This window comes from Hyalella azteca, unplaced genomic scaffold (genome assembly GCF_000764305.2).
Source record: "Hyalella azteca isolate HAZT.00-mixed unplaced genomic scaffold, Hazt_2.0.2 contig15098, whole genome shotgun sequence".
Taxonomy (NCBI): domain Eukaryota; kingdom Metazoa; phylum Arthropoda; class Malacostraca; order Amphipoda; family Hyalellidae; genus Hyalella; species Hyalella azteca.
Genome location: NW_025944962.1, coordinates 205266 through 218857, shown reverse-complemented (window position 1 = coordinate 218857; position 13592 = coordinate 205266).

The following is a 13592-nucleotide window of genomic DNA, read 5'->3' as shown; positions in this document are numbered from 1 at the left end:
AGACGTCGATAACTGAGGCTTGGAAGCTTCATAATCTTCAATCTTTCTTCATAGGACTTGCCCTTCAAGCCTGGAATTATCCTTGTTGCACGTCTTTGAACATTCTCTATTAAATTTCTGTCCTTTTCGAATCTCGGTGACCACACAACGTTTCCAAACTCTAGACTCGGGCGTACGACGGCAACAAACAACAAACAATAAATGATTGATATCATCACTAAAAAATAAGACAAAATATTTAACAAAAAAGTTTCGACGAGGGATAGAGATGCGCTAAAACAAATGTTGACCTAAAATGAATTTTGCTCAACATTATTCAAGATTAAGCAGTTATAGAAATATGGAGCGTAAATTAAAGATTATTGGATTATGAAAGTCAATGTAAATTAATACTTTTTCATGATGTTTCATGAAATAATGACATTTCAGTGCGTTTACATCTCACGCGAGCTCGTATTCCCTTCACGCACTCAAGTGCTATAGTTAGGTCGAAGGAATCTTTACGTCAGATCATTTTAAATTTTTGGTTAATTTGAATAATTCGAGTCTACGAACCTTTAATTTGAGCTGTTCGCGATGTTTAATGAACGCAGCTTACGAAGTCAATACCATTTAACGAAACCAATGATGCAGTGTGCGGAAACAATACAGATTTCCTCGATAACAATACACCATTATAAAAAACTAAGCAACTTTGTGCGAATACTGGACTGTAATACTGTACTAGACTGCAATACTAGGATGCAATACTAGACTGCAATACTAGACTGTAATACTAGACTGCATTGTACGAAACAGTGAAATATGTTTGATCACGAATGACCTACATTGAAATCATCAAAAATTCGCGGTGTAAAGAGATATTAATCGTTGTCGTTTTTCTGAAAAATTAAGTTGAAATTTAAGATATTCATTAGGTAATGAATTTAGAGATAAGTCTAATAAGCCTGTGAAAATCAGCCTAATATCCTTGCTACACCATATATGTATATAGAAGGATTAGCCGTGCGCTATTTTCATACGCAATGCGATGTACAGACCCCATGTATATAGGACCCATGAACTTGTAAAAAAATTATTTCACCTCTAGGTTAGTTGATCAAAACTGCCATTTTATCATAATTTCTGCTGATCAATGGAACTAAAAAAATTGTAATTGATAAAAAATTTTCTCTTCACCAAGAAATGCGAGCAAAAGTGATCTCTTGAAGCATCTCTTCTTTAAGACATTATACATCTTAATCAAGATAAAACATTTCACGGACAAGACAGAAGATTTCTTGTACAATCTACATGACAAAGCATGACGTCGTTGCAGCTGTCATTTTCCCTGGGTTCCCGCTGGTGAACTGTGGTATATAGTGATATAAATAACAGTGGTATATAGTTGTATATAGTGAATGACTCCTGGTATATATCTGTAGTCATCCTCATTCCCTATTTCACAGTAAGTCTATGCATAAAATTACAGCATTGGTGGTAGATTTTTGGCTTTTTTTTGACTCGTCAGTCAATATTAACTAACGTCTCGTTTCTATGTGGTTGCAGAATTTTCTCTTTATGACAGGTAAGCTCTCTAATATATATAAGACAGTATGTTATTCTCAATTTATCTGCCTCCGCCATTGTAATGGACATCTTTAGTATATATGATCAGTATTTTCCCGTTGCCACATGTTTGTTCTGGTGTCGGCCCAAATAATATTCGTGTTGTTCTGATTATAATATTCCAGTGGTCTGATTATACACGATTTGGTTAATTTTCATTATGCGCGATATTATATTGAGTTTAAGCCGGTACTCCCAATAAGGTATTGGCCTTAGAGTTTTCGGTTTCTTCTACAAACGTTTACTATACATCAATCATTTCTTTCTTCATAAAATTGTGCCCTGAAGGCTTCAATCCAAAGTCTATCTCGTCTATAAATTCAACAGCATTGATTCGTGCAGCAGAAAAGTGGGAGCTGGTGCATATCACTGAGCATTTGTTGGAAGCTCTCCCACTGCAACACAGGCAAGACAAAGCATGTAATTTAAAGAATACATTTCTTAGTCAACACAAAGCATCTCTTGGTCAAGGTACAACGCATTTTAGTCAAGATAAAACATATCTTAGTCAAGATAAAGCTTACTTTAGTCAAGATAAAGTATGTCTTAGTCACGATAAAGCTTACTTTAGTCAAGGTAAAGCTTACTTTAGTTAAGACAAAGCATCTCTTAGTCAAGACAAAGCATCTCTTAGCCAAGACAAAGCATGTCTTTGTCTCAGGTTATCGAAGCAAAGACGTGGGAAGTGCACGTAGGCTGCACACTAGAGGTTGCCGCCCTGAAAAAATTGATAGGTCTTTCATTCGAAGTCTTTGCCACTTAATGCTGTTTACGTTGAGTAAAAGACACGTGTCTTTGTTGGAACTAAAACCTTGTGCGTCAGAAGGTCTCAGGATCCAATGATCAATTTTTTTATTCATTCGGAATTGAGCTTCAATTTAAAATTGATTTGTCTTTCATTAATTATTATTGAGTATTTTAGCTACGAATAATATGGTTGGAAGCACTGAATTTGCTTGCAAATACACTTGCATTGTTATAGTGAGTGCGTGGTCTTCTAAATTTAATTACACAGTCTAGCGTCGTCCATAAACATGAACTTGCTAGATAAAAAAAATATTCGTTTCACTGAACTTGCCGGCATAACAGAATATCACATTGAGAGCCAAAAATATTTACAATTTAGAATTACAAAAATTATGAGGTTCAGCTTACTCAGAACCTTGATTATCTAATTTTCACAATATTATCTGTGTTGTTGTTTAACTTTGCTGATAAATTCTGATTGAGAACCTACAAAAACATACTTTTTATTTCTCACTGGTTCCGGAGACAGCTTCGTTACATAGGAATACTGATTTTCATCTCCGTCGTCTAAACTTTATCGCTTTTAATAATGTTCCTACATTAGCTTCAATAGACAAACGATTCTCTCCAGTCCGGCATATAATTATTCTTAAATTTGCGATAGCTGAATACCCTATTGCTCTTGTTTTAATAATTTTCTTATGTGATCAACATTAGCAAAAAAATGATTTACTTACAGAAATGTCAATCGAAAATTTCAAGTATTTATAGCATCAAAGATTGTTGTTTTAGTGAAATTCTACTGCGATAAAATAATTTGATCATCCTTTGTATGTTGCGGAATCAGATTAAATAAATATAGACTAATTTGTGAATATTCTACGCTCGGGAATCTTCATCCCAGGCATTCGACATCGAGTTTATGGTCAAGTCTCACGAGTAAGCTTTGATGATAAATACGCTTGATGGAAACTCCGGATTGAATACATTGAGTTTATAAAGTTTCGTGCATAGAAGCATCAGTTTATTCGCGGGTCATATGCAGATGCAGCTTAATGAACATTAATTCAATCGAACGAATAATATTTTGCTCTAACGAAGTGATAAGTATTAACAAAATTTGAATGCCGCATATTTGAATATGTGCGATCATTATAATATTACAATCTGTTATTCAAATATTTTCAAATTGTCATTGGCGTTACGATGATGACGAGGGTTTAACTTGCAGAATTAGAAACCTTTTACTCGTGTGACATGTGCGAATAAATAAACAAAATCTGAGCGAAGCCAAGAAGTTTCGGAAGACAAAAATCTTGGAATCCTAGAAGCCAGATCTCGTTAGGCTGACTGCAAGACAGGAGCTGAATTGGAGAAGGCTTAAATTTCGATATATTGCAGAGCAGAGACCGTATATTGCCACCGCAGAGACTATACTGCGTGACAGAGACGGTAATGCTGTGGCAGAGACGGTGAGGCCGTGACAGAGAGGGTATTGTTGTGGCAGAGACGTTACAGCTGTGGCAGTGACGCTATTGGCGTGATAGAGAAGATATTGGCGTGACAGAGACGTTACAGCTGTGGCAGAGACGGTATTGGCGTGACAGAGACGGTATTGGCGTGACAGAGACGTTACAGCTGTGGCAGAACAGCTGTGGCAGAGACGGTATTGGCGTGATAGAGATGGTATTGGCGTGACAGAGACGTTACAGCTGTGGCAGAGACGGTATTGGCGTGATAGAGACGGTATTGGCGTGACAAAGACGTTACAGCTGTGGCAGAGACGGTATAGCTGTGGCAGAGACGGTATAGCTGTGGCAGAGACGGTATAGCTGTGGCAGAGACGGTATAGCTGTGGCAGAGACGGTATAGCTGTGGCAGAAACGGTATTGGCGTGACAGAGACGGCTATACAATGGTAAATTTCAACGCCATTCCAATTGGAATGCTTTCTATGAAGTTGTATACTTTCAATGACCATATTCCCAGCATGGAATCGTAGCTTTTGATTGTCCAACCTAACATCAGTTTATTAAAGTTATTATACATAAAGAGAGAATAATTAACCGTTGCCTTGAAATATGAATATTTGACAACAACAATAGAGATAAATTCTCAATAAACTACAGCGAAAATAATGGTAACCAAATATGTTTATTTTTATTGATATTGCATGAATGTTTTTCTCTAATTATAAGAATTATTTCTTATATCATTGCGTTTTTTTATCGCATTTATACGTTAAACTGGTTATATATATATATATATATATGCTTGTTCTGGTGCAACCCTGATGTTCACCAAGTTAAAATTCTGTAATTCGTAACTTACCTAAATAAAATATTAATTCATTTCTTTTAAAAAATTCACTTAATTTTATCCAAAATTCTGAACCGCCTGTGTATTTTAATTCTTTGAAGAAATTTGAATAACTGCAGGGGTTAACGCTGCACGGAAAATTTTGTATGAAGATCATTTGATGGCATAACTTGGAAATTTACACATTTAATAATAAATAAAATTGCAGAAAAATCCACAATTTTATGATAAATTGAAATTATAGTGAATCAAATTCACTATTTTAACTTACGATCTTTTATGCTGCAACCGTCGAGCTAAGCTTGACTTTCGTGTTTAATAAAAATTATTCCGAATGCGATGCGGTGATTACAAGTATTGCCACCTGGCAGCTCCTAAAAATTAGGATAAAATGAAAACTAAAGAAAACATTTGAAGAAGGATTTTTTTTCAAATAAATATTCAGATATGTTAAGCGTGCTTAATGCCCATGAATCATGAAACCTTATGTTAGGGAAAAGTATAGAAATCGTAACATTTAGGTTTATAGATTTCCAGTCATTAGGTTATGAACATTTTCAGATTTAATTGTACTTCCATGTTCAAGATAAAAGCTCGAATGGACCGTAACATGCCTGGCACAATCATTTGAGACCACAATGCTAATTAATTTATTAAAATTGAGTGTACCTTTCAGACGGCTGAACCTCCAGGCCTGACAGTACAAAAGTAGTTTTCCTGCAAATCTGAAACACGAAAGCATATAAGTAATGCCCTAACATTAAGAGTGGATTCGTAATCCTATTTAGGAAAATGCGTGAACTTCACGCAAAACGAACGCTGAATAAGTCCAGCCTTGCCTTGATTTTTATCAAACTGATTTCTTATCTGGCCTAGGCTAACGTTCAAGAAAATGGCAAGCCAGCATCTGTGCAAAAGGTGGAAGATTTGATTACTGAGAACTTGGATATTAATTATGTTAATGATCCCACATGTCACATGGCTGATACGAGATGCCACACACGTCACAATATCACATGGCTGATATGAGATGCCTCACATGTATGATATGAGACGCGTCACATGTCACAATATCACATGGCTGATATGAGACGCGTCACATGTCACAATATCACATGGATGATATGAGATGCTTCACATGTCACAATATCACATGGCTCACTGAAATGCCTCACATGGCTAACATGTAACATGTGTTAGCACTATTCAGGCTTTGGCAATTGAAAGACTTTCGTTTCAATAGCTGTTTATAAATGTTTGAAAGCTCGATTGTAAAATTGATTCAATGAAACAGAAGTAGCATGTTATGTTAAGTAACTCACTAATTGGAAATCATCTTTAATCCGAAATATTTTTGACAAAAAATATTTGGAAAGTCCGAGCGACTTAGCATAATTACTTATAATGCAATCGCATATGACAGATTCTCTTCAGAATGAAGATGTTATGAAAAATTATTTTTATAGTTTATTATTCTAGTGCCCTACAAGCGATTCATTTCACTATCTCAGCTGAAAATTCACCCACTCTGAAAATCCACACCCAAAACCCAAAAATACAATTACACAAAACCCAATACCGTATTAATATTTTGATTTAATAATACATTAATACATTGCGGAGGAAGTAACGCTCTATGATGAACAAAATATTATTAGTAAATATGCACATTTCCACAGTGAACATCCAACGCGAAACTTGCGCGTTTACTTGCAATGCGGCTAGTAATAACATTCACTCAGGCACTTGTTTCTATATAATGCTTTGACAGAAAGTTTAAGTCGCATTATCACATCAGTTATATGGGGTTAGTTTAGTTCTTACTTTAAATACGTTAAAACTATTTCTAACTAATTCCTGGTTTATGCCTTGCAGCACATTAGCATCTTTATTATAGGAAATAATTTAAATTTGAATTAATTGCTCACTTTGATTTTGATTTTTTTTTCAAACTTTGAATTTTCACTCGTTATATATGTTCTTTTTTCAGTTGTATCATGTTTTAAATAGTGTAATGTTTGTTGCACCGTTTTTAAGTTTATTTTTTAGTGACACGTTGCCAAAATTTTCATGGGTAGCTAGTATAATAGTATGTGTTTGGTAACATTACCTGTTTTCTCGTCATAGTCCCATTATCATTTAATAAAGTCATGCACCATCTTCTTTCTCGCCTGTTCAATTGTCGCTCGCGAAGCTGTTTGGCTTGGACTAATATTCACTTGAAAGTTGTTTTTTTCCGCAATTTTTCTGATCATGTTGTTAATTTGTTATGTATTGGGTACTCTTATGTTAAATAATAATATAAATAATATTTCACTCGAATGACTTGTCAGTCCAGCGATTCGAGTGTCCAAAGTTTTTTGTCAGTCCAGTCCGAAATGCTAAAAAATTAATAAAATAATACCATAATACATTAGAAATCGAATTCAAACTAAAACAATAATAACAAATTCATTGTAAAAAATTCTACTTTCGTGTCCTGAATAATAATTTCCAATTTTATAACCAGAATGAATCTTGAGTTTAGTAGTTATGAGTCACACTCAGACATACGTTTAAAAAAATGTTTAGCAGTGACTATGGTTTGGACCAAGATTTATTGACGATCGTTTCAATGAATCGAAGTTGAAAGTCTTTTAGAAAAAAAATTCGACCGTGCGTATGCGACCAAACACCTGTTAGCCCCAATCTTCGATCGAACACATCTGTTTTGTTTTAGTCGTATCGATGGTAGTAACGAATAAATCGATTGGACGTCGCATTGGCATGTAACGAAAAATCGATTGGAAATAACAGACACCTGCTTTCTATTTTGTTTGCATTCACGCAACGTATCGCGTCGAGTGAGCAGTATAATAATGGTGGATCTTGCGATGTTTTCAAGCCTGTGTCGTGTAGAGATAAGAAAAATTATGGCCACTGTACTGACATTAGGTTTACACCAACTTATTCTACTCGTCTATTGTTTGAATCAGGTGTGTGTTTTGATTCTACTTTAATTGGTAGAATCGGGTGCAATAAATAACATGATTGAGTATTTGATGAAGTGTATTCAGTTTCGTTTCGTTATTAATATAAGACATATCAGGTTGTGTTGCATTTGATAATATTTGTCGGCAGTATTTATATTACTTAAAACCGATGTTTCAGCCTATCGTTCTAGAGAGACTACAAACATAGTCAACTTTTTATAGTGCAATGTTATATTGAATTAATTTTATGTACATTCTGCATTACTATAAATTCATTCGTGAAAACAATCGAATACTCATATTAATTGAGAAATAATAAATTTGAAATTATTTGGAAACATCTGTGCTGATTTGATCGATAAATTTCTACTACAAATTGAAACTTTAAAAATTTTTCAGAAATTTAGACTTAGCTCTCGTTGTGCAACCCGACAGAGAACTTTTATATAATAAGATGAAGGTCAAAATTTCATTATTTCAAACCTGACAAGTGAGTGACAGCATGAGAAACTTTTTGTCTATAAGCTTAGAAATGTGAAGATTCTGCAATCAGTTCAAATATAAAATGGTAAAGCATTTGAACAATAGTAAATCTTATAAGGACATGAATGGTATTGTATCCCCATTAACGGTATTAACAGATGCTTATATGGAAAACTGAATTAACAGATGTCAGCGGATTAAGAAAGAATTAACAGGTGCCTGCAGTTAATTGTGTTTCACGACTGCTTCACGATGTTGAATCTTTACTGCATCTTTTATTTTGTGAAATCAACAAAAACAAAGGGATAAACTTAGTTGGAACATGAACATTCATTTTTTTATGCCACGAGCAACTTCTTAAATTAGTTTTAACTTATAAATTTTGACGATATAGCACACTCAACTATCCGCCTTTCCAAAAAAAATCTGCATGAAGCTGAATCAACGTTGAATTAAAAGTTGTTTCATTAAGTCAACGTTGAATTTAACGCTCTTGCGTTGAACCGACGTTAGCTACCGTCCCGTGTTTGGCAAGCAAAGAATCACGCGCTGAATTACAGGGGTAAATTTGAATGGCAATGACCGAAAGCTTGTTAGGAACCCCTGACAGGTCAAGCAGTCTGAATATCACAGATTATCATTTTGTACCGAGTTAGTTTAGCATGATACTTATTTTACAATTCTTTTCCTTCCACAATACTAACTAACTAGATGTTATGGAGTCTCTTACTCAATAAGTTGAAATCGAAATCAGATTCATACATTAGCATTAGTTATTCGGTGTATTTATTTCTCTAATTAATCGTTTAAAATTAAAGATAACTTGGATGGATTTAACTTTTTATGATATGGTTATCTATTGTAAACATGTTTAGAAAGGCGTTTTCCTCAGAATAGTAATTCAAAACTATATAAAACTACTGCGTTCCGTTGTACTTTGATCAAATAGAACGGCGTATCGCCTTAAATTTTACAAACTTTACAAAATTAACAAATGCTTTACAATCTGTACAATGTTAACAAATGTTTTGCATTAAAGCGTTACATCAAGCCTTACGTACTAGCATGTAAGGCTATGGACATTCTAAGACCAGGCACTTGGTAGAGATTCACAAAATTGTGTAAAACCAATTAGCGCCGAGATTTTCGTCCCACACTTTATCTCCGAATGCATGCCAACGATTGCAACTACACATTCAAACTGGCACCTATATAGGCACCTATAATAAAATTCAAACTGGCACCTATAATAAAAGGTTTAATATGCATAAAAAATAAAAGATATGCATAATATGCATAAAATGTACCAAGAAGGCCAGAATTTGCTTATTTCTCATTAGCAAATTTGCTGATTTCTCATCAGAATTACTTCTCTTCAAATCTCAACTCAATTTAGCCTGCTGGTAAAACCAGACTTGACGTAGGGGTACGAATGCATCTTTGTTTCCCAACTTATTAGCAATTTTTCTTCCCAAACTAAGTAATAGGGTCATCTCTCCACAAGTAAACCCTGGTCTGATTTTTATTAATAGAATTAACTATGCACAATTTAAATAAATAAATCGTGCTCAAATATGGATCATCATTGTTGAAAATTGGCCGTTAAGCTATAATTTTCTAAGGCTCAAATGCTATAATATGTTACAATTGCTGCGGACATGCATGCCAATTTATTGCCTTAGGCCTCCCTTATGCGACCGTTGGGCATGCAAGTTCTCCCTCGGCTATAGCTCTCCAACTGCGGAGCTTTATGACTTGGCTCCTCTTACCCATAGCAGCCTTAGCTTTCTGAAGAGAACTTCATGGTCAATTTGATCATAAGTTTTCGCAAAATCCAGGTATACCACATCTACACAAGCTCTGTGCTCCAGTAGAACCACAAGATGGTGGTGGTGCTTAAATATTACTGTCACATCTATGAGCGATTATGCTGAAAGCCAGTGTCCAAATATTATACAGTTCAGCCTCTTCCATATACTGGACATGTCTCATGGCCACTACTTTCTCAAACACCTTGATCACCTGTAAGGTCATGGACTACCACAGGTCTGTAACTTTGCTGTCGTCTCTCGGTCTTCCTTTGTGAATTGGAGTTATTAGTCCCATTTTGAGGTTATCAAAAATGATTCCCTCAATGATCGAAGCCTTCCAGAGCCTTGTGAGTGGAGCTTTCAGTGCTCCGACACACTTCTTCAGCAGCACTGCCGGAACTCAATCGGGTTTTGGTGCTAAAAACGTCGCCACTTCTTTGATGCTTCCATCCATATCATCCGGACCGAACACACTGTTCTCCAGTCCCTTTTCCTTTGAAACTCCTGTAGGGCTTCGATTTCATTCTCCTGTCTTTAGAAGCGAAGAGTTTCTGAACGTTGCTTCGAACTGCGCTGCAAGCAACTCGCACATGCCCTGGTCATCTCCTATAAGAACATCGCTATCCTATAGCGGGCCCAAATGAAGGTTTAAGTTTAGCCTTGGACTGGGCGTATCTGAAGAAATACTTGGGGTTCTCTCTGATAACCTCAACCACTCATTCCTCGGCAGCTTGTTGCTCCGTCTTACGCGAGCGTCGCAGCCTGCTTTCAGTTTCATTATGTTGTGTATGATATAATTTGAATTTTAATGTTTATTTAAAAATTTTATAAGCATTTCTCTCCTGAAACTCTGATTTTTATATTAATTATGGAGAAGCTGTTCTGAAATCATTAACTTTATATACAAACTCACATCAATGATAAACGTGGGATTCTTTTGTATTACTAGATTATAATATTAATTTCATCAAGTCATAAATAATTGTAATTCCGACTGTCCACAATGTCATTAATATTTTTTACACATTGCCTCCTTAGTCGAGAATCTCAAAATTGTTGATCTTAAATTGCGATTTTCCTTCAAGTTGTTGCTAGGAGAGCAAATTGATAACCCCTGGCTCATGGTTAATTATTAATGTTAAAAAGGCAATTCTTGTAGAAAACCCATTCATGTACGAAAAACCATTCTTGTAAGAAAAACCTTTTGTGCAAGAAAAGCAATTCATGTAAGAAAAGCCAATGTTGTTTGAAAAGACATTCTTGTCAAAGTCAAAGTCAAAGTCAAAGACTCGACCATTTCTTCGCCATTTTGAAAATTTTAAGGATTTTTCATGGGAATGATGGCTCTCAGATGACGGTAGATTTTACGGTCGTAGCAAATATTAATTGCAATAATAATTAGAAGCGCTGTTGTGAGCAGCAAATCTAATTAAAAACTCAGTTAGATATTCATTTCGCAATTGCCAAGCCAATGTAGGGAAGTCCTATATACTCAGAATCGGTGCTTATAATTAATTGGAAGGTGTCTGATATATATGGATTGGATGATTTCAACACAAAGGTTACTTAACTTTTTTTTTTGGTTGCTTAACACAACTTTTTTGTTTACTGAAAAAATTTGGTTGCTTCATACTCACATATAAACATTTGCTAATTTTTCACGTTTCTGAAAATTGATTACCAACACCAAGATAAAATCGACATTTTAAACGATTAAAAACTGCAATAACACATTCCTACATCTATTTTATCTTACTCCTCCGATTATTCAACTCCTTATTAGCACCCAATTCACAGGCCAGATCCCATTTAACCCCAAATTCACAGACATGAACGTTGCATCACGCAGCCTCCAGCCTATCCCCATTACCCCATTCGCGTCGACTTGCTGAGCATGCAGAACCACAGAAACCTAACATGAAATCGTAATCTTAATTATTTAAGTTATTGATTACAACATTCATTTCTTACGCACAAATATTTTCAATGTTCAACGACGAGAATCATTTTCCCGCACAATGGGTTCAGTCAAGCGGCAGCAAGATGCTCCTATTTTTTTGAGTAACTTTTGTTAAAAAAATTTAGGATGAAAAATGGCGGAGGAAATTGCCACGTCTCGGTGAATTCCTGAGGGCCCAAGATGCTCCTATTTTTTTGAGTAACTTTTGTTAAAAAAATTTAGGATGAAAAATGGCGGAGGAAATTGCCACGTCTCGGTGAATTCCTGAGGGCCAAAGAAACAATTTTACGCGCCCACTGAGAAAGTGACTTTGATCTTCTGTATCTTTGACGTTAACGCGTACGGCAGTGTTATATGACTGATTGGAACCTATAGTGTCCGCAACAACAGTGTTCAGGTTGGATTATTTATATCGTTTTTTTGTTTATTGTCCTGGAATATATTTAATCGCATAAGGAAATTTTCATGTTTTGTATCAATGATTCAAAAGTTTTGTGAACAAATTAATTATTTTGATGTATGGAAGATCGGGTGTTTGGCTTCACACGTCTGTATTTTAAAACTAGAAAAATCGAGGTGATATTGCATATATTAATATATTATACATTATAGTTTTTAAAAATGCCATCACGAATTAGTGAAAATAAATCTTATTGTGTGTGTGTGTGGACTCGATAATGGAGGATTGTGTTTATGGCTTTACACGTCTGTATTTTAAAACTAAAATAAATCGAAGTTAAATTGCTGATATTAATATTTTATGCATTATTGTTTATGGAAAATACTTTCTAAAATCGATGAATATAAATCCTATTGTGTGTGTGAAACTTCAAGTCTAGCCAACAATCTCACACGAAAAGTATCTAGGATACCTACCAATAACCTTTTCAATCCTTCGATCATTTGGAATGCAATATCATACTTTTGTAGGAAGTGAAGTGAATATGCATGGAAGGACTGATACTTGCAGAGACATCAATTGCTCTGCATCTGGCGAGTCTGAGTATTGTGAGCTGTGCAGGGATTGTCTAATGGAGAATTGAAGCATTAGAGGAAACTTTTACTCCCTCTTGGAGGGTCGCAGAGTTGGGGAGTCGAGGACATCTCTGTGTGAAGCTACATGGAGGAAGTGGGGAGTATTGCCATTAGAAGTGGACATGGGGCTACATGGAGGAAGTGGGCAGTTTGTCCTGTGAAGTGGACATGGGGCAACATGGAGGAAGTGGGCAGTATTGTCCTGTGAAGTGGACATGGGGCTACTTAGAGGATGTGGGAAGTATTGTCCTGTGAAGTGGACATGGTGCTACATGGAGGAAGTGGGGAGTATTGTCCTGTGAAGTGGACATGGGGCTACATGGAGGAAGTGGGAAGTATTGTCCTGTGAAGTGGACATGGGGCTACATGGAGGAAGTGGGAAGTATTGTCCTGTGAAGTGGACATGGGGCTACATGGAGGAAGTGGGNGTGTATAGAGTATTCGTCATGCGTATTTACAGCAATATAATGTGTGTATAGAGTATTCGTCATGCGTATTTACAGCAATATAATGTGTGTATAGAGTATTCGTCATGCGTATTTACAGCAATATAATGTGTGTATAGAGTATTCGTCATGCGTATTTACAGCAATATAATGTGTGTATAGAGTATTCGTCATGCGTATTTACAGCAATATAATGTGTGTATAGAGTATTC